The sequence below is a fragment of the Schistocerca americana genome, chromosome 8, assembly GCF_021461395.2.
Source record: "Schistocerca americana isolate TAMUIC-IGC-003095 chromosome 8, iqSchAmer2.1, whole genome shotgun sequence".
NCBI classification, from domain to species: Eukaryota; Metazoa; Arthropoda; class Insecta; order Orthoptera; family Acrididae; genus Schistocerca; species Schistocerca americana.
In genome coordinates, this window is record NC_060126.1 from 226,257,191 (window position 1) to 226,279,299 (window position 22,109).

Genomic DNA, 22,109 nt, shown 5'->3' on the forward strand with positions numbered 1-22,109 from the left:
GCTCCCACGTGTCAGTTAAAGTGAAGTCTTGAATTATGTATTCCAATTCAGCAGACGATTTCAAATTTGCGATTTGATCTTTGGGACATAACACAGTTAAAATCGTCCGCTTGAATGAATGAAGTCAGAGGAGGGGGACAATTTTATTATTAAAAAACTCTGTTCGGTTGCGTCGTTTGCTGCTGTCAATGAAGCATAATACGTTAACCTTTCGGGCGTTTTAGATAGTAAAAGCGATCCCTGTATTACTTGTAAGCATTTCAACGAGAATGACATATCCAGTTCCGAGAGTATCACTGTCCCCAGCTCACCTCCGGTTCCAGTGTTAATTACAGCGCTATACCCAAAGATATCGTTTAGTGCAAAGTCCGTCACTCCTTCAGGTAGAATAATATCAATATCCACCGCATACAGAGAGTCTTTCAAGCTAATTAACTTCTGGGAACTATGTATGCTGTTGGTGTTCAAAGCTGCAATCCTCTAGGCTTGAGATGGGTTCATAATCTAATACGTTTCTAAAAATTCAAATCTCATCGCACGCCGTCAGTATGGAAGCCGTCAACAAGTGTCAGATATATCTTGGCCTAGTGTTACTTAACCTACATGACTTAATCGTTCCTGAGGGGAGACTGACAGAGCTTCTCTGAAACTTAGGGGAGTATCTCTGATTTCCTTGTCTTCCGCTGTCTCCTCCGCCCAGTTCTTCTCAAGCGGATATATGAGCAAGTCGTTCGTGTTTGTACTGCGGGTTACTGCGGCAGCTTTATGAGGGGCCACCTCGAAACTCGGTGCACTACTGGTGGCCGGTGTGTGAAGAGATTCAGGCTGAGTACGATTACAGCATTCTTCCGAACTATCATTTAACTCCAGCACTACTTGCAGGACCTTTTCGCGCGCGAGTGGAACAAATTGCTCAGCAGCTTGATGTGCAATCCTTCGATTCTTATTTTTTGTGGGGGAGCAGTTTTTCGGTGAGGTTGCAGAGTTTTCTGCTGCAGTATCTTGTTCAGATTCAGTGACGTTCCCGTCAGTAGACGGTGTACCTGATTTCTTAATACTACTCGAAAATGACCTGTTCAGAGGTTCCTTGGAACGTTGAGTCGGTTGTGGTGCGGCCGGGATGACCTCCGCTACTTCAGTGACTTTCTTTGGAATACCGTTATCAGTAGCATTATCAGTTTGAGGAGTGACCAGAACGGGTGTGGAGGGCGGAAATCCATTGACAGGCGCCTCGATCGTTATCCGATGGAGGAGGTAGCCGCAAGACTGACAGCTCCTGCGGTCGCCACGTGGTTCGCGCGCCGTTGTATACATTGGGTTCGCACGTGACCTATCGAGCCTCACCCCGCGCACGCTCTAGGCTGTCCCTCGTACATGACGGCACCTCGGTGGCACAAACGCTAATATACCGTTAGACGGGATGTGTTTCTATAGTTCCATTTAAAGTTGTCTAATACCGTTCAACATAGAAAACTGATGTGAATTTTATTTTATTTTATTTTATTTTTTTTATTTTTATTTTTTAGTACATGGCTGCACGTTCAGAGACCGTGATTAGTTACAATTAAACGAAAACAGCCCTCAGTCACTAATTTTTAACGAATTAGCCGGGTGTCGACACTGCTAGGAGTGTCTTCCTCAGAATTTACACCAAATAATGGTCTATAACATGGTCACAGAATTATGATTAAAATCGTATGAAACAAATTATAAGTATGGAATTATTGTGAAAGACTGGCAGTACTTATATGTCATTTATAAAATAATAAATATGCCAAAAGCGCTTTAGTCATAAAGATATTTATGATAAAAAAATGATGTCGAGCCACTAAGGGCTGCTCGTTACTTCCGCGGTGCAGGTTGTAAACGGGCTGAGGTGCCCGCGTTAACAAATGCGGCCAGATGAACATGGCACTGCAACGAGCGCACCACCTAGTTTTGTAGATACAATTAGGCTACTTCACATTGAAATATAGGCAGAAATTATCATAAATAAACAGTATTTGGTACATAATGGAAAGCCATGTTTGTTTGATAGTAGCGTACAACATACATCAATGCTTATAACAATAAGATAAAACATGAAAGTATCATTATGAAAATGTAGACAGGACTGAATGACAACTTTTAGAAAGCAATACTGACGTGAAATACAGCCAAGAAGCATTTGATAACTAGAAAACATAGGACTACCTTAGAAGGAAAAGAACATTTCGGCAACCTGCTCAAGGAGACCTGAAGTCATATATCGAGTAACGGCTTTATACCGTTGAAAAAATTTTTGTTACGGAGGCTATCCTTTCGAGCTAGATGCTTGAAAATATCTAATTCTTCTAGAGTGTCTACTCAACGCCCTTTCTTTTCGGTGTGCAAAATGTTGCTATCGCAGATGGCTTTAGGCGAATGGCCTGTAATTAGAAGATGGTCGGCAAAAGATGAATTTTGGGGGCTAGTGCCATTTATTCTCAGCAAGTGTTCTTTATATCTGGTAGTGAAGGCACGTTCAGTTTGTCCTATATGGTAAGAGGTGCAAGTATCGCAGACAATTTTGTAGACACCAGAATTGTCTAAAGGGGAACGAATAGAATGTAAATTATGAATGAAGTTTTTTTTCAAATTGTTATAAGTAGAAAAAGCAACGTTGCAATCGTATTTCTTTCGAAGAATGCTTTGGGACGACACTACTGCATTTATTTGCTTGCCAGGAAATTCTAATGGTAGTTGGAAAATACTCACTTTCTTACACCCAAGGCGGCGTGGGTAACACTAACTTCATCAACGCTTCCTTCAGAATGCATAAACCTGAAGTTCCCCCAACTAGTTATATTAGGTTTGTAAATAAAACCTGCCTTTTCTTGCTGCAACTTAATTTATTTGTCCCAGACGCGTTTCGCCTATTTCTTACTCTAAGGCATCTTCAGTGGGATCTATAACGATACAGTTTTGTTATTTTTAGATTATCAAACACTTCACGTCAAGTTTTTTATGCAAATAAGTAATTACTTACACTTTGCTGGGATCTGCCTTTCCTCTCAACTGGTCTACCATTTTATTTCCGAAACATGAGCTCGATTTTGTATCCCAAACGTTTTCACACTGTTCACTGTTTCTCTCCTTCTTCTTTGTGGTGTGCTAATATTCGTTTTCCTCTAATTGTAGTTCTTTGTTCAAACACTGTGCTTTTTTTTTTTGTCATCAGTCTACTGACTGGTTTGCTGCGGCCCGCCACGAATTCCTTTCCAGTGCTAACCTCTTCATCTCAGAGTAGCACTTGCAACCTACGTCCTCAATTATTTGCTTGACGTATTCCAATCTCTGTCTTCCCCTACAGTTTTTGCCCTCTACGGCTCCCTCTAGTACCATGGTAGTCATTCCGTCATGTCTTAGCAGATGTCCTATCATCCTGTCCCTTCTCCTTATCAGTGGTTTCCACATATTCCTTTCCTCTCCGATTCTGCGTAGAACCTCCTCATTCCTTACCTTATCAGTCCACCTAATTTTCAACATTCGTCTATAGCGCCACATCTCAAATGCTTTGATTGTCTTCTGTTCCGGTTTTCCCACAGTCCGTGTTTCACTACCATACAATGCTGTACTCCAGACGTACATCCTCAGAAATTTCTTCCTCAAATTAAGGCCAGTATTTGATATTAGTACACTTCTCTTGGCCAGAAATGCCATTTTGAGGCCATAGCGAGTCTGCTTTTGATGTCCTCCTTGCTCCGTCCGTCATTGGTTATTTTACTGCCTAGGTAGCAGAATTCCTTAACTTCATTGACTTCGTGACCATCAATCCTGATGTTAAGTTTCTCGCTGTTCTCATTTCTACTACTTCTCATTACCTTCGTCTTTCTCCGATTTACTCTCAAACCATACTGTGAACTCATTAGACTGTTCATTCCGTTCAGCAGATCATTTAATTCTTCTTCACTTTCACTCAGGATAGCAATGTCATCAGCGAATCGTATCATTGATATCCTTTCACCTTGTATTTTAATTCCACTCCTGAACCTTTCTTTTATTTCCATCATTGCTTTCTCGATGTACAGATTGAAGAGTAGGGGCGAACGGCTACAGCCTTGTCTTACACCCTTCTTAATACGATCACTTCGTTCTTGATCGTCCACTCTTATTATTCCCTCTTGGTTGTTGTGCATGTTGTATATGACCCGTCTCACCCTATAGCTTACAGCTACTTTTTTCAGAATCTCGAACAGCTTGCACCATTTTATACTGTCGAACGCTTTTTCCAGGTCGACAAATCCTATGAAAGTGTCTTGATTTTTCTTCAGCCTTGCTTCCATTATTAGCCGTAACGTCAGAATTGCCTCTCTCGTCCCTTTACTTTTCCTAAAGCCAAACTGATCGTCCCCTAGCGCTTTCTCAATTTTCTTTTCCATTCATCTGTATATTATTCTTGTAAGCAGCTTCGATGCGTGAGCTGTTAAGCTGATTGTGCGATAATTCTCGCACTTGTCAGCTCTTGCCGTCTTCGGAATTTTGTGGATGATGCATTTCCGAAAGTCAGATGGTTAATCGCCAGACTCATATATTGTACACACCAACGTGAATAGTCGTTTTGTTGCCACTTCCCCCAATGATTTTAGAAATTCTGATGGAATGTCATCTATCCCTTCTGCCTTATTTGACCGTAAGTCCTCCAAAGCTCTTTTAAATTCCGAGTCTAATACTGGATCCCCTATCTCTTCTAAACCGACTCCTGTTTCTTCTTCTATCACATCAGTCAAATCTTCACCCTCATAGAGGCTTTCAATGTATTCTTTCCACCTATCTGCTCTCACCTCTGCATTTAACTCTTAATGTTACCACCGTTGCTTTTAATGTCATCAAAGATTATTTTGACTTTCCTGTATGCTGAGTCTGTCCTTCCGACAATCATATCTTTTTCGATGTCTTCACATTTTTCCTGCAGCCATTTCGTCTTAGCTTCCCTGCACTTCCTATTTATTTCATCCCTCAGCGTCTTGTATTTCTGTATTCCTGATTTTCCCGAAACATGTTTGTACTTCCTCCTTTCATCAATCAATTGAAGTATTTCTTCTGTTACTCATGGTTTCTTCGCAGCTACCTTCTTTGTACCTATGTTTTCTCTCCCAACTTCTGTGATGGCCCTATTTAGAGATGTCCATTCCTCTTCAATTGTACTGCCTACTGCGCTATTCCTTATTGCTGTATCTATAGCGTTAGAGAACTTCGAACGTATCTCGTCATTCCGTAGTACTTCCGTATCCCACTTCTTTGCGTATTGATTCTTCCTGACTAATGTCTTGAACTTCAGCCTACTCTTCATCACTACTATATTGTGATCTGAGTCTATATCTGCTCCTGGGTACGCCTTACAATCCAGTATCTGATTTCGGAATCTCTGTCTGACCATGATGTAATCTAATTGAAATCTTCCAGTATCTCCCGGCCTTTTCCAAGTATACCTCCTCCTCTTGTGATTCTTGAACAGGGTATTCCCTATTACTAGCTGAAACTTGTTACAGAACTCAATTAGTCTTTCTCCTCTTTCATTCCTTGTCCCAAGCCCATATTCTCCAGTAACCTTTTCTTCTACTCCTTCCCCTACAACTGCATTGCAGTCGCCCATGACTATTAGATTTTCGTCCCCCTTTACATACTGCATTACCCTTTCAATATCCTCATACACTTTCTCTATCTGTTCATCTTCAGCTTGCGACGTCGGCATGTATACCTGAACTATCGTTGTCGGTGTTGGTTTGCTGTCGATTCTGATTAGAACAACCCGATCACTGAACTGTTCACAGTAACACACCCTCTGCCCTACCTTCCTATTCATAACGAATCCTACACCTGTTATACAATTTTCTACTGCTGTTGATATTCCCCGATACTCATCTAACCAGAAATCCTTGTCTTCCTTCCACTTCACTTCACTGACCCCTACTATATCTAGATCGAGCCTTTGCATTTCCCTTTTCAGATTTTCTAGTTTCCCTACCACGTTCAAGCTTCTGACATTCCACGCCCCGACTCGTAGAACGTTATCCTTTCGTTGATTATTCAATCTTTTTCTCATGGTAACCTCCCCCTTTGCAGCCCCCTCCCGGAGATCCGAATGGGGGACTATTCCGGGCAGGCCGCGGTGGTCTAGCGGTTCTAGGCGTGCAGTCCGGAACCGCGCGACTGCTACGGTCGCAGGTTCGCATCCTGCCCCGGGCATGGACGTGTGTGATGTCCTTAGGTTAGTTAGGTTTAAGTAGTTCTAAGTTCTAGGGGACTGATGACCACAGTAGTTAAGTCCCATAGTGCTCAGAGCCATTTTTTTTTTTTTTGACTATTCCGGAATCTTTTGCCAATGGAGAGATCATCATGACACTTCTTCAATTACAGGCCACATGTCCTACGTTACGTGTTTTTAATGCAGTGGTTTCCATTGCCTTCTGTATCTTCATGTCGTTGATCATTGCTCATTCTTCCGCCTTTAGGGGCAATTTCTCACCCCTAGGCAAGAGAGTGCCCTGAACCTCTATCCGCTCCACCGCCCTCTTTGACAAGGCCGTTGGCAGAATGAGGTTGACTTCTTATGCCGGAAGTCTTCGGCCGCCAATGCTGATTATTTATAAAAATTTAGGCCGTGGTGGGGACCGAACCCGTATTGATCATGAATCAAAGACGCTACCCCTAGACCACGGTAGATGACTGTGCTTTAACAATGTAAATATTGTAACTTCATTATGTGTTTCCTTCTCTTTGGTTTGTTTTCCTACATGTTGCCAGCCTAATGAAGTATAAGTTCAAAATTAATTTATATTCACTGTATATATATCTGGAGGAAAGGGTGGTGTGTGTGTGTGTGTGTGTGTGTGTGTGTGAGAGAGAGAGAGAGAGAGAGAGAGAGAGTGAACAGTGTATACATGTTTCCTTTTTCTTTCATGTGTGTATGTGGGGGGGGGGGGGGGAGGAAGAGCGGTTGGAGGATTCAGTGGTAGTGTTTTGAACACGAATGTCATAACTGTTAGAGAGTTGTTAAAAGCTTCGGTCGTCAGTTAATTTAACTTTTGGTTTCAATGTTCTGTGGAGGACTTCGATAACAAGTGAGTGAAAAGGTGTTGGGTGGTATTATTATTATTATTATATTAGTAGTCTTGGGAGCATTACTCCCTTATTTTTCTGTTAGGGTAAACAATGAATTGTTTGGCATGTATACCTGATCATTGAACAGGGCTTTCCTATCTGCTTTGGATTGCTGTATGTGGAAATTTTCTTGCAAGGCTGATTCTAATTATCATTGATTCTAATCATTGTTGATTCTAACTATGTTCATGTCTTCTTCTCTAGTGGTTGGTGTGTGTTTATGTCCTCTTAGGTGTTCTGCACATATAGAGTCCTTTGTCCCATACTTCCAGGCACTCATGTGTTGTTTGCATCTAACATCAATTGTTCTACCTATTTTTCCGATGTGTCCGCCTTCACAAATGTTACACTGTACTTGATATATACCTGCTTTCTGCTGTATGTCTCTGTTTTCGTCAGTTTGGGGGTATATTTTTGTATAGAACTGTGTGTTGTGTATGCATTTTCCAAAGACGGAATAATCTGAACATAACAAAAGTATGTCATTATGATTCCACTGAAGATGCCTTAGAGTAAGGAAAGGGCGAACCGCGTCTAGTACAAATAAATTACGTTGCAGTAAGAAAAGGCGGTTTTATTTACAAAACAACTATCTCTGTACTTGTCACTGAGGATGGCCACGGAAACAAAATTGTTGCTGCAGTAGATTTGACTACTTTATCACAAAGATCGGCTTTTATCAGTTTAACGTAGAAAACAGTATCCCCCATCGATAGATATCAAGTAAATCATGACAACCTATCTTCACAAATTCTTCAAGAAAAAATTAAATTCATAAGAGTTAGATTTAACATAGTTCCGATTAAAAGGTGAACTTCAAACTGTCTGCCGTATTAAGTTCACTCATACTTTCATCTTCTGTTATTCATGAATACGCGAGCACCACAGTGGAAAGCAGCAATAAGCTATCAGACTTTCACAGGCAAGGAGCTGACTTCCGCTTGTCGCGGCGTTCTGACGTTCTCGCTAGCGCGCTCATCGTGGCCGTTCTTCGTTTATGTTAGGCGAACGAGTGTGGGGCTTCGTACTCTTCGCGCTATTCCTAGTATTTCCCTACTTATATTATCGGTTTTCCTGGAAAATCATTTACGTGCAGCGTAGCGTTCACTGGATTGTTTATGTTTTCTTCATCATGCTTTCGCGGCGGTAGTGCAGTTTAGTTCAGTGTAAAACGGCCGGAACCCCAGATACGGATCGGGTCATACTGTCGGCACTAGAAATCTCTCATCAAAACGTACTGACAGACGCTCCGTTGCTATCGATGTCCGACAACCACGGTGAGATCCAGCAAAGTGAATTACAACTCCAGGAAACACAGCTTCTCCTACACCATCAATAGCAGGAACTACAGCATTGCCCCGCACAGCAGCTTCTGCACCACCATCATCAACTGCAGTTTCACCAGCAACAACTGGCTCAACAGCAGTTGTTTCAACTGTTGCAGCTACAACAACAGCAACTCCAGCAACCTCACCGCAAACAACAACAGTTGCATCAGGTTGGTCAGCAAGTTAGCCATCCCACCGAACCTTCCAGCTTCGTGCTTGAAACTAATGCACCTGCAGGGCATCAGCATGAAAGTGGTCCCCTTAGTAAGCGGCTGTGTGTCGACCCACCTCCAGTTCCAGACTGTGATATGTGTGAGTTACTGGGTTCGGATCCCCTATCTAGTAATGGTAGAGTGCAGACAAACTCGGAACGCTCTCTGAGTCAACTATTGACCTCCACTGCTGCAGTCGTACGGCCAAGTGTCAACAGTCGGTAGATGCAGGCCCCTATATTGTCTGTGGAGAGCTTACATAAGAATGTAGGCAAACTCCATCCTACGCCAGTAGGCTGGCTATTACTTTCCTATAAATCTCATCTCAAGCATGAAATTATTAATGAAGCAGAAACAATAATAGAACTGAAAACCGCTGCGTTGATAGAAGTTCCTATTTTCAAAGATCGTAAGCTTGATGTCTATATTTCAAACCTCCTGCTTCATACATGTGCCGTTATTCGTGATGTTGACATCTGCTTAACAGACAAGGAGATCGTTTACGCAACGGAGAGCATATATACGCTAAGAAACATCATTCAAATCCTGAACAAATGATGCCGGTTCCAGTTTGTCTGGTGGTGTTCCCGTTCCAAATTCTGCCCTCACATGTTGCTACTCCGGGGACGCGTTTTCTAATGGAACAGTACGTCGCTCCAGTCATTCAATGTAGAAATTTCTGGCATTTCCGTCATCGAACAAGCCGATGTAGGAGTCATACTCGTTGCACCAAGTCTGATGGTCAACTCCCAGCGGATTCATGTACTGCCCCGTTTTCGACAGGATTAAATTGCTCTGGTCCGCACGCAGCGACTATAAACAAGAGCTCCAACGTGCAAAGCCCTACGCCACGTCGGGGTGTCGCGCACTCCGTTGCTCAATGATAACCTCCTAGTCCCCAAGATCCCCTTCATTTACCGCCGATACTTCCAAGGCATTCCTTGCAAATGATAGTCGTCTTACGAGATAGTTCTAAGTGAACAACGCTACGACCACTGTTGCCCCAATTAGGCTTTCTTCTTCAGGTTGCAGGATATTGTCAACATTACCTGCAATTGGCAGAGAGATTGGGTGACATCTCTGGCAGAAAGGTCCATCGGAATGGCGAGCTCCTCGGCTAGTCTGGCGACAGGGATTCTCAGACATTTGTCACGAATATTCTGTCTCCCATCATCTCCCCCAATTCCTGCTGCCACCGAACCCATATCCTCCCCAGTACAGCCAACAACCGCTGCCGCTTTGTAATAACAACTAATATGTCATCAAAACGATTATCTCGTTTATCATTCACTTCTTGGCAGACACAAAGACACAGCCACCTGGAACTTTACGAGTATAAGCTCTACGTCAACTATTAACGACTCCACTTTCGTTTAGCACCTGTGACGGGATTTAGGATCCTCCAAAGGAATGCAAAATATGCGATTGACAATCAGTGAGCCCTTCAGCATTAACTCTGGACGCGGAAGATAGCAGCGGCTGCCATCTCAGACACAGGGTTTCAACCAGGTTCTCTTGTCCGCTTTCGAGGATACCAGGTTTATCGGTGAGGCGATGGTCGAGGAGACGTCGCCCTATTCATTACTAATGGACTCTATCACACCCCAGTAATGATATCCCACGTGGCTGTCGGCAGCTTTGAAACGATAGCGGCCAGGCCTTCTACTCCAATCGGTCGTCTCACCGATTTACAGCCGGCCTAGGTCGTATATTCCCACTGAAGAGTGTTACGCACTGGTTCGACAGATGGGATCCCCATTATTATTTTGTGAGGATCTTAACGCACTCAAAAGACTGTGGGGCTGTGACTATAATGATAGGTTGGGTGACACGATCCTTGAAATTCTCGACGAGTTCAGTCGTATCCTCCTCAATGCTGTATCCGCTACGTTACTTCCCTGGACAGAGACCTTCAGCGGTCGATTTTAATCTCTGCTCGACGTGACTTTGTTTTTTACATGTAATTATCTTCCCTATCCTACGGGGTCTAGCCAATACATTTTTCTTATATCATCTTTCACTACAACGCCTGGCACGGCCTATAGGCCATCCCTTAAGTGGAACGTTATGCAGGTAGATTGGTCACGGTATGGCGCACTGATGGACGTCTAGCTATCGCCATTCTCCATCTTGGGCGTCCTTGAAAGTAAGGTACATTACGTTTAGGAATTATATCAATGTAGCAGCATCGCATTCTACTCCACAGGAGAGGATTATAACTGGCACCAGCCGATCCCCAGTTCCATGGTGGCTCCCAGAATGTTCGTGTCAGATGACTAAATTCAGAATGGCTTGCAGTCGTCTTGAATGGCATACCACGTGGGAGAACTATGCTGCTTACAAACGGATAGACGCACCCAACAGGCGCTTTCTCAAGGTCCGCATGAAATAACAATGGAGGAAGTTTCTTGAAGAAATACCTGTGCACCATCCTGAAGGACATATTACGTCGATGGTGAACAGGTTCGGCCGGAAACCGTGACTCGCAAGTGGTGGCAGATATGGGTAGACGAGTTTGCCGCCATTGTCACACCTCTAACTACCACGCCGCAACCCATGAATCTCGTGGCGACAGCTGCCGCTGCCGATGTACGAGAATGGTTTACCCACGCCATTCTATCTCGCCGAACTCCACAGGGCCCTGACGTCCTCATCAGATACATCGCCTGGCTATTACCAGATCTACCAATCCATGGTTATAAATTTATCTGACGATGCTGAATGTGTTCTTATGGATATCTTTAATGACATGTGGTTCCTGATGACAGGACGACTCAGATATTAGTGCCCATACTGAACCCTAGGACACACACCTAGGACCTCCTATTGCCCAATTATACTGTCGTCCTGCGTACGTGAGACATCCGAACGTCCGCTCAAGTTTCGCTTAGAGTGGTGGTTGGAACACGAGAATTTCCTAATACGGACTCAAAACGAATTTCGTGAGGGCGGAAGTATTTAATATTACATCGCTTGCGACGGTGATTGGAAAACCGTTCTTCACTAAAGGGTATTTAGCCGTCTTATTACTTGACTTTTAGAGGGCGTACGACTTTGTCCTGATACCTGAACTTATCAACAATTTGCTACTGGTGCATCTGCCGATGGTGGTTTTTCGGATTATGTACACTTTAACTGGTTGCCGTACCGTATACATTCGTGATCAGGAAAATGTGGTACATGGTCCCTACCCACCGTCTCGTGACCTCCCGCAGGGCACGATACTTAATCCCTTACTATACACCTTATATCTACCCTCCCGTGGTCTAGGGGTAGCGTCTTTGATTGATAATGAAAACGTCTTCGGTCCCGTGTTCGATCCCCGCCACTGTCTAAATTTTGATGAATTATCAGCATTGGCGGCCGAAGACTTCCGGAATAAGAAGTCAGCCTCATTCTGCCAACGGTCTTGTCAAAGAGGGCGGAGGAGCAGATAGACGTTCAGGGCACTCTCTTGTCCTAGGGGTGGGAAATTGGCCCTAAAGGCGGAAGAATCAGCAATGATCAACGACATGAGGATGCAGAAGGCAATGGAAACCACTGCATTAAAGACACGTAACGTGTATCCACAGGACATGTGGCCTGTATTTAAAGAAGTGTCATGATGATCTCTCCATTGGCAAAAGATTTCGGAATAGTCCGCCATTCGGATCTCCGGGAGGGGACTGCTAAGGGGAAGGTTACCATGAGAAAAAGATTGAATAATCTACGAGTCGGGGAGTGGAATGTCAGAAGCTTGAACGTGGTAGGGAAACTAGAAAATCTGAAAATGGAAACGCAAAGGCTCAATCTAGATATAGTAGGGGTCAGTGAAGTGAAGTGGAAGGAAGACAAGGATTTCTGGTCAGATGAGTATCGGGTAATATCAACAGCAGCAGAAAATGGTATAACAGGTGTAGGATTTGTTATGAATAGGAAGGTAGGGCAGAGGGTGTGTTACTGTGAACAGTTCAGTGACCGGATTGTTCTAATCAGAATCGACAGCAGACCAACACCGACAACGATAGTTCAGGTACACATGAGGATATTGAAAGGGTAATGCAGTATGTAAAGGGGGACGAAAATCTAATAGTCATGGGCGACTGGAATGCAGTTGTAGGGGAAGGAGTAGCATAAAAGGTTACAGGATAATATGGGCTTGGGACAAGGAATGAAAGAGGAGAAAGACTAATTGAGTTCTGTAACAAGTTTCAGCTAGTAATAGCGAATACCCTGTTCAAGAATCGCAAGAGGAGGAGGTATACTTGGAAAAGGCCGGGAGATACGGGAAGATTTCAATTAGATTACATCATGGTCAGACAGAGATTCCGAAATCAGATACTGGATTGTATGGCGTACCCAGGAGCAGATATAGACTCAGATCACAATATAGTAGTGATGAAGAGTAGGCTGAAGTTCAAGACATTAGTCAGGAAGAATCAATACACAAAGAAGTGGGATACGGAAGTACTAAGGAACGACGAGATACGTTTAAAGTTCTCTAACGCTATAGATACAGCAATAAGGAATAGCGCAGTGGGCAGTACAGTTGAAGAGGAATGGACATCTCTAAAAAGGGCCATCACAGAAGTTGGGAAGGAAAACATAAGTACAAAGAAGGTAGCTGCGAAGAAACCATGGGTAACGGAAGAAATACTTCAGTTGATTGATGGAAGGAGGAAGTACAGACATGTTCCGGGAAAATCGAGAATACAGAAATACAAGTTGCTGAGGAATGAAATAAATAGGATGTGCAGGGAAGCTAAGACGAAATGGCTGCAGGAAAAATGTGAAGACATCGAAAAAGATATGATTGTCGGAAGGACAGACTCAGCATACAGGAAAATCAAAACAATCTTTGGTGACATTAAAAGCAACGGTGGTAACATTAAGAGTGCAACGGGAATTCCACTGGTAGTGCAGAGGAGAGAGCAGATAGGTGGAAAGAATACATTGAAAGCCTCTATGAGGGTGAAGATTTGTCTGATGTGATAGAAGAAGAAAGAGGAGTCGATTTAGAAGAGATAGGGGATCCAGTATTAGAATCGGAATTTAAATGAGCTTGGAGGACTTACGGTCAAATAAGGCAGAAGGGATAGATAACATTCCATCAGAATTTCTAAAATCATTGGGGGAAGTGGCAACAAAACGACTATTCAAGTTGGTGTGTAGAATATATGAGTGGCGATATACCATCTGACTTTCGGAAAAGCATCATCCACACAATTCCAAAGACGGCAAGAGCTGACAAGTGCGAGAATTACCGCACAATCAGCTTAAAAGCCGGCCGGTGTGGCTCTAGGCGCTTCAGTCTGGAACCGCGTGACTGCTACGGTCACAGGTTCGAATCCTGCCTCGGCCATGGATGCGTGTGATGTTCTTAGGTTAGTTACGTTTAAGTAGTTCTAAGTTCTAGGGGACTGATGACCACAGATGTTAAGCCCCATAGTGCTCAGAGCCATTTGAGCCATTTTTTTTCAGCTTAACAGCTCATGCATCGAAGCTGCTTACAAGAATAATATACAGAAGAATGGAAAAGAAAATTGAGAATGCGCTAGGGGACGATCAGTTTGGCTTTAGGAAAAGTAAAGGGACGCAATTCTGACGTTACGGCTTATAATGGAAGTAAGGATAAAGAAAAATCAAGACACTTTCATAGGATTTGTCGACCTGGAAAAAGCGTTCGACAATATAAAATGGTGCAAGCTGTTCAAGATTCTGAAAAAAGTAGGGGTAAGCTATAGGGAGAGACGGGTCATATACAATATGTACAACAACTAAGAGAGAATAATAAGAGTGGACGATCAAGAACGAAGTGCTCGTATTAAGAAGGGTGTAAGACAAGGCTGTAGTCTTTCGCCCCTACTCTTCAATCTGTATATCGAGGAAGCAATGATGAAAATTAAAAGAAAGGTTCAGGAGTGGAATTAAAATACAAGGTGAAAGGATATCAATGATACGATTCGCTGATGACATTGCTATCCTGAGTGAAAGTGAAGAAGAATTTAATGATCTGCTGAACGGAATGAACAGTCTAATGAGTACACAGTATGGTTTGAGAGTAAATCGGAGTAAGACGAAGGTAATGAGAAGTAGTAGAAATGAGAACAGCGAGAAACTTAACATCAGGACTGATGGTCACGAAGTCAATGAAGTTAAGGAATTTAGCTACCTAGGCAGTAAAATAACCAATGATGGACGGAGCAAGGAGGACATCAAAAGAGACTTGCTATGTCAAAAAAGGCATTTCTGGCCAAGAGAAGTCTACTAATATCAAATACCGGCCTTAATTTGAGAAAGAAATTTCTGAGGATGTACGTCTGGAGTACAGCATTGTATGGTAGTGAAACATGGACTGTGGGAAAACCAGAACAGAAGAGAATCGAAGCATTTGAGATGTAGTGCTATAGACGAATGTTGAAAATTAGGTGGACTGATAAGGTAAGGAATGAGGAGGTTCAACGCAGAATCGGAGAGGAAAGGAATATGTGGAAAACACTGATAAGGCGAAGGGACAGGATGATAGGACATTGTAGTGGGACGAAATTGAAGCGTCATCCATCCACCAGTGTCAGCCCAGTTTGCAGGTGAATATAAGTTTAATTTAGTTTGTTTATGTATTTTTGTAATATTTGTAATGGTTGTGAATTGTCTAAAGTTTTTGTATTTTTTTTATGTTTCATGTACGGAGAGGGCGGCGCAACGAACGGAGACAGCATCTTCGCTGCCGGGACCAGAGAGAAAATTGCTGACCACTATACGTCGCGAGCAACAGAAGATCCTGAAACCGAGTTGTTGCGTCGTACTTCTAAAAATCAAATAAATGAGAATTTGTAATGTTTTGTACAACAATGATATCATAGGAAGTTTAATCTTATTGAAAATGTTAGTTTTGTCTCGTCAAGGCTCAGGTTCACGTCTGTATGTAGGAAGATAATAAACTAGTGGATGCTACTAAAGTTGAAATACGTGTTCCGAGGATTTATTTATAAAGAATTATGTGAATGAATTAATAATATATTTGACAAGATTATTGAATTTTGACAGCATTCATCGCGACTTTGAATCTCAAAAAGTTTATTCAATGTGGTTCTAATATCGATTAAATCAGATAACGTGTATCAATATAATTTCTGAGGAGAAACAAACGACATCTAAAATTGAAAAAGTTTACGCAAACCAATTGGCCCGAGTGACGTAATTCTGCGCATACGACTCAGATGATGTTTTACAGTTTCGTTCAAGAACTATTCTGAGACAATTTAAAAAGAATATAAATAATTTTGAAGTGGGTTGTAACTGACGTAGGTGACGAAGTCTACACATGGTCATATGTCGAAAGAAAATCATTTATAAGAAACTTACGTCGTTACACTACACCGTGGCGACCTTATAAACAGGACTTGTGTGCAACTAAGGCATACAGGTACGAAACAAAACATCAAGAGTCCTTCGGAAGTCAACGAGTGTCTTCGTGGAGCCTTTACCAGCCAGCGGCGACTTCGCGGGTGTGGGCGTCTGACGGAGCGCAGCCAAGCAGTACGGTCACGCAGTTATTCCACGAGAAGGCGCATCTGTTGGGCAGCAGCTGAACGCTGCAAACCCCGACACCCTTTATCTCCCTAAACTAACAGGCCCAGTACGTCAGCTGCGGGGCGTTCCTCCGGCTGATATTAGAGGTGGGCCGGGCGTGGTTGCAGCCAGTGACGTCTCTGGTGTTCGACTCAGCGTCCTGCCGGTTGCGGAAGTGGGGTCGCAGCATCTCAGCGGCTGCATCGACGGCTGTTAGATCTGCATCCCATAGCAGCGCACTGATCATCGAGAACTACAAATTACAATATTAGTGTCCGGTGAGTGTTTTAAGTTGGAAGTGGAGTGTTGTATGTAGGGAGTGTGCTTTTATAGGATTGTTGATTACAAGTCTGCGTGTGTAACTAGTTAATATCTTACAATAGTGTCGGGAAGTGAAATGTCAGACGAAGAGCAGTCTATGTCCGATAGGAGCATGAGATCCCTTTTTAGGGCGATCGCTAAATTGAAACAATCTAACGAAGAATCTACTGCTAGATTAAAAGAGGAATTAAAACAGTCTAATGAAGAATCTACTGCTAGATTAAAAGAGGAACTAAAACAGGAATTAAAACATTCTAACGAAGAATCTACTGCTAGATTAAAAGACGAACTAAAACAGGAATTAAAATAGTCTAAAGAGGAATCTACTGCTAGATTAAAAGTGGAGCTAAGAAAATCTGCAGACAGGTTACAGGAACATCTTAATGAAACCAGTCGAGAATTAAGTGATAAAATAGAGGCTTCTAAAGTTGAAATACAGGAAAAACTAGTAGGACTTAGTAATAAGATTGCTGATAATTGTAAAAGGGTGGAAGAACATACCCAGAAATCGCGTGAGGAAAAAGCTCGCATGCAAAATGATATTACTGACTTAACCAAGAGACTAGATAATGTCAATGTCTTAGTTGTAAATGAAATAGAGAAAAATAACAATAAGTTACGAGATGAATTTTCTATGCAAACAGAAACTGTTCGTAGTGAATTATTAGGATCTATTAAAGAGGTTCCTACCAGACCTGTAGACATTTCTTCAATAGATAATGTAGAATTAGAGACATTAACTCATCGAGTAGAAAAAGATCATACTGAAATAGAAAACATTAAATTTTTAATTACCGAAATATGCAGTAATCTTGAGACTTCCTAAGATAATAACATTGACGAAGGTACAGAGCGTTCACATCGTGAACACGGTGAAGAATCAATATTGGCTAATCGCGTATCCAATACAGAAATGTGAATACAGGAAATTACTAAACGGTTATCGGAATTAGATAATAATGAAAACATTTCAAGTAGTAGAAGTAATAACGTAATCAGAGACAACAGTCGCATCGTGTTTGCTAGCTCGGACGACAACAATATAAATAAAGAAATCACGGCAAGCCAAACCGATGCAACTCCGTCTCTGAAATCTAAACAGAATCCAACTATGTCTCTCGCAGAATGTTCGGATGATATAACGACAAATTCAAATGTAGCAAGTCGATTTCCTGTATTCCAACCAGGAGGTGAACTTCACCCTATAATCTTTATAAAAGCTTTTGAAACGTCATTATCTCCTAAATGGAGTAATGAAAAACGGACTCTTTTTGTAATAGGACATTTAGAAGCAGAAGCTGCGGAATGGGCAGTACTGCATAGAACTGAATTTAGGGACTGGGATGATTTTGTTAAGCAGTTTAAACAAAATTATTGGTCAAGAGGAAAACAACAACACTTAACTTTAGAGTTGCTAGACCCTCCTCCATATTCTAAACAGTGGGGAGGTTATAGGAATTATTTCGAATGGCATTTAAACCGTGCTAAATTAATTGAAGAACCAATTATTGAAAGTCATCTAATACGAGTCACAATTAGTAGGTTACCGTATTATATAAAGGAAAGAAAAATGTTATTCTACGAATTGTCTATCCGAACGAAAAAAAAAATCGCGAACAGATTGTTAAAAAATGCTGAACGGAGAATTAAACGTTGTAGTCAACATACTATAGAACCCTCGTTTCAGGTAGGAGCTCTTGTGTTAGTACGATCTCATCCTAAAAGTTCGAAGATCAATAAGGAATGTAGAAAATTCTTCTTTATGTTTGAAGGTCCATATGTTGTACATAAGATTGTATAACCCAAAGCGTTACTTCTTATGGAACCTTCATCAGGTGTAATTAAAGGATTATATAGTGTCGATCAAATGAAACCCTTCATGCCTAAATAAGTTAATATTTAGTATATGTTACATACGGATGAGCGTTCATAGTTTATTCATGTGAAGTTTTTCGTGATAGTTACGTGTTATTTTAAAGAAATGACAGGAAGTTTAAACAAGTGTTCTACAATAATCTACCGGTACTTCAACAGGAGAAAGATAAATAAAAGGTGATTTATATGGAAGAAATTTTGTTATTAGGTCAGAAGGAATTTTGTATATTTTATATTTACTCGGATAGTAGGAACCAAAGGGGGTGGTTAATAATTTTAGGGACCATGGGCGCAGAGCTATATGGCTCACAAGAACATAGCAGAGTGCCTTTAATAGAGATTTGTAATAGTGTTAAAATAGAACACACCAAACGGGGCTCTCTCGCTTGTTTCTCCTAAATAAATTGCCATTACCCAACAAAGTGTCTGAAGGTGAAGAAAGCTGTGCCGAGATTCTAAAGAAAGGTTTGCTTGATTTCTTCTTGACCTCAGGCATAAATAGGGCATTAGGGAAAAGAATGACGTAAAGTAAATAGTACTATTAGTTATTGTGAGAAACTTATTAGTAATATACATTTTTGGAAAGAATAACCCTAGTAAATGAATAAAACTGAAACTAATCTATCACAATTTGAACGCTCTGTCCTAATGTAACACGTTAAAGAATGTACTAAATTATTATTTACTAGCAACTATTAAATGAAAAGGAGTAATCTCCATATATTCGGTTATGAATTGCCATAATAGCACAATTAAGAGTAAATGACAAATAGTCACAACAATATCGTAGTAAAAGGATTAAATCTATCTAAGAGCAAGGACTCTAGAGTACGTAAAATGTGAGGAAAATGTATTAACAGTTAAATATTGTATATAGAAAAAGTATTATTTTCGGTTAAAACCTGACAAACTGAGCTTGTGGGTGGGGTATGTAGTGGGACGAAATTGAAGCGTCACCCATCCACCAGTGTCAGCCCAGTTTGCAGGTGAATATAAGTTTAATTTAGTTTGTTTATGTATTTTTGTAATATTTGTAATGGTTGTGAATTGTCTAAAGTTTTTGTATTTTTTTTTATGTTTCATGTACGGAGAGGGCGGCGCAACGAACGGAAACAGCATCTTCGCTGCTGGGACCAGAGAGAAAATTGCTGGCCACTATACGTCGCGGGTCGACAGCCAAAGAGCAACAGAAGATCCTGAAACCAAGTTGTTGCGTCGTGCTTCTAAAAATCAAATAAATGAGAATTTGTAATGTTTTGTACAACAATGATATCATAGGAAGTTTAATCTTATTGAAAATGTTAGTTTTGTCTCGTCAAGGCTCAGGTTCACGTCTGTATGTAGGAAGATAATAAACTAGTGGATGCTACTAAAGTTGAAATACGTGTTCCGAGGATTTATTTATGAAGAATTATGTGAATGAATTAATAATATATTTGACAGGATTATTGAACTTTCACAGCGTTCATCGCGACTTTGAATCTCAAAAAGTTTATTCAATGTGATTCTAATATCGATTAAATCAGATAACGTGTATCAATATAATTTCTGAGGCGAAACAAACGACATCTAAAATTGAAAAAGTTTACGCAAACCAATTGGCCCGAGTGACGTGATTCTGTGCATACGACTCAGATGATGTTTCACAGCTTCGTTCAAGAATCATTCTGAGACAATTTAAAAAGAATATAAATAATTTTGAAGTGGGTTGTAACTGACGTAGGTGACGGAGTCTACACATGGTCATATGTCGAAAGAAAATTATTTATAAGAAACTTACGTCGTTACACTACAACATCTGCTAAGACATGAGGGAATGACTTCCATGGTACTAGAGGGAGCTGTAGAGGGCAAAAACTGTAAAGGAAGACAGAGATTGGAATACGTCAAGCAAATAATTGAGGACGTAGGTTGCAAGTGCTACTCAGAGATGAAGAGGTTAGCACAGGAAAGGAATTCGTGGCGGGCCGCATGAAACCAGTCAGTATACTGATGACCAAAAAAAAAAAAAAAAAAAAAAAAACTCCCTATATGTTGCCGACCTAGAGACTGTTCAGCAGCCACACCATCAAAGTTCTTCAGTATGCGGACGATGTCTGTATATACTCTCACTCGTCGTGACTTTGGGTGACACGCCGACGCATGTGATATGTTAGCCACATGGGAGTTCAGGAATGGGTTCATTTTGTCACCTGTCAAATCGGTTGTTGTGATATTCACTGGTTTACGTCACAAGCTGTCTGGTAGCTTAAATATGGTGGCTTTCAAACCAATGTAAGTTTCTTGTGAGCCATTAGGGCGTTACCCTAGCGTTTAAAGAAATTGGGTATTTGGTGCTCATAATTTGTTCGTAAGCTCTGCGGTAAATCTGTTTTAATTAAGTGGTTGTTTTTAATGCCTTGTGACTCTTTCTTGACTTTATTGCTTACTCTTTTCATTATTTTAAGGAAATTTGTCGAAGTAATGTATGCTTCTGGAATTGGTCTTAGATCGTATCGAAAACTGAGATCGTTGGAGGAGTGCATTACTGGTAAATGCTAGAAGTAAGCTTCTGTTTCGCATAGAAATTTCAGTTTGATGCAAACAAGTCTCTGCTTGTGTAGCCTAGGTGACTTATTGACTGTAAGTTTCTGAGCTTCAAGATTTCACCCTATTCAGTTAAGATGTTTTAGGTGAGAAGATTGTTACACTAACATTTTACCATTTTATGTTATTAAACGATGTTTGTTCTGTGCAGTTTTCAGTAACGTTACTTTCTGATTATTATGACATATTTGAAGGATTTAGGCCATAACCGTACATAGGAGTGGACGAATTGCATTTTCTTAGCTTGTTTCCTTTAGTTCATATTTCACCTGAACCGCGTTTGTTAACAGCTTTTAGATTTGCGAGTTGCATGTCCGCTGTTTGGTGCGGCGCTTGGCTGTGGAGAATTGTTGCTGTTATGCACCAGCATGGCGTTTTTTGGGTGCTTTTGACTGCCTGACATTACCTTAGGGGAACTGTTTGCGCTAGCAGCTTATTTCTTAACTTTGTTTAGCATATGCTCAAATTTACAAACTCTTATGGTTAATGTTGTACCTCAAATATTTTAGGTCTCTCATGATGTAACTTTACTCTTTTAATTATTAAGCCTCAGGTTTCTAGATGACACTATTTCAACCTGTACTTATTGCGCTAACATTTGGAAACTCTGAGCTTCCTTCCTCTGGTGGTCAATCTTTGAGATGTTTTTCGTATTACCTTGCGCTCACTTTCATATTGTATTTATTACATGCACGTAAAAAACAAATCTTACTGTATCGCAACTATTGCCTCTTAACTTTCATGGTTGGTCTGTTCTGAAGATTGGATGTTCGGACTTGTGATTTAATAATCGCAACTGCAGATGATCCTTTCAAAGACAGAGTGTGGTTACTTTCTTTCGCTTAGTGGGCGGAGGGAGGGGGGAGGGAGAATTTCTACCACTTCTGTATTATTTTCCATTTGAAAATTATTGACACTCTTCCAAAGAATTATATTGCTTTGGAGTCCGTAGGTTGGTTGGGCTTATCTTACCTCAAAAGGGATCGCCTCGAATATGTTGTCAGGATTAAGAGCAGTTCTATTCGTAGTGGTGTCGTAGAACTTGGAGCCAAATTGTGCACGGCACTGGAAGATCCTCTTCACATTTCCCCCGATACTGTCGGTGAGGTAGGTG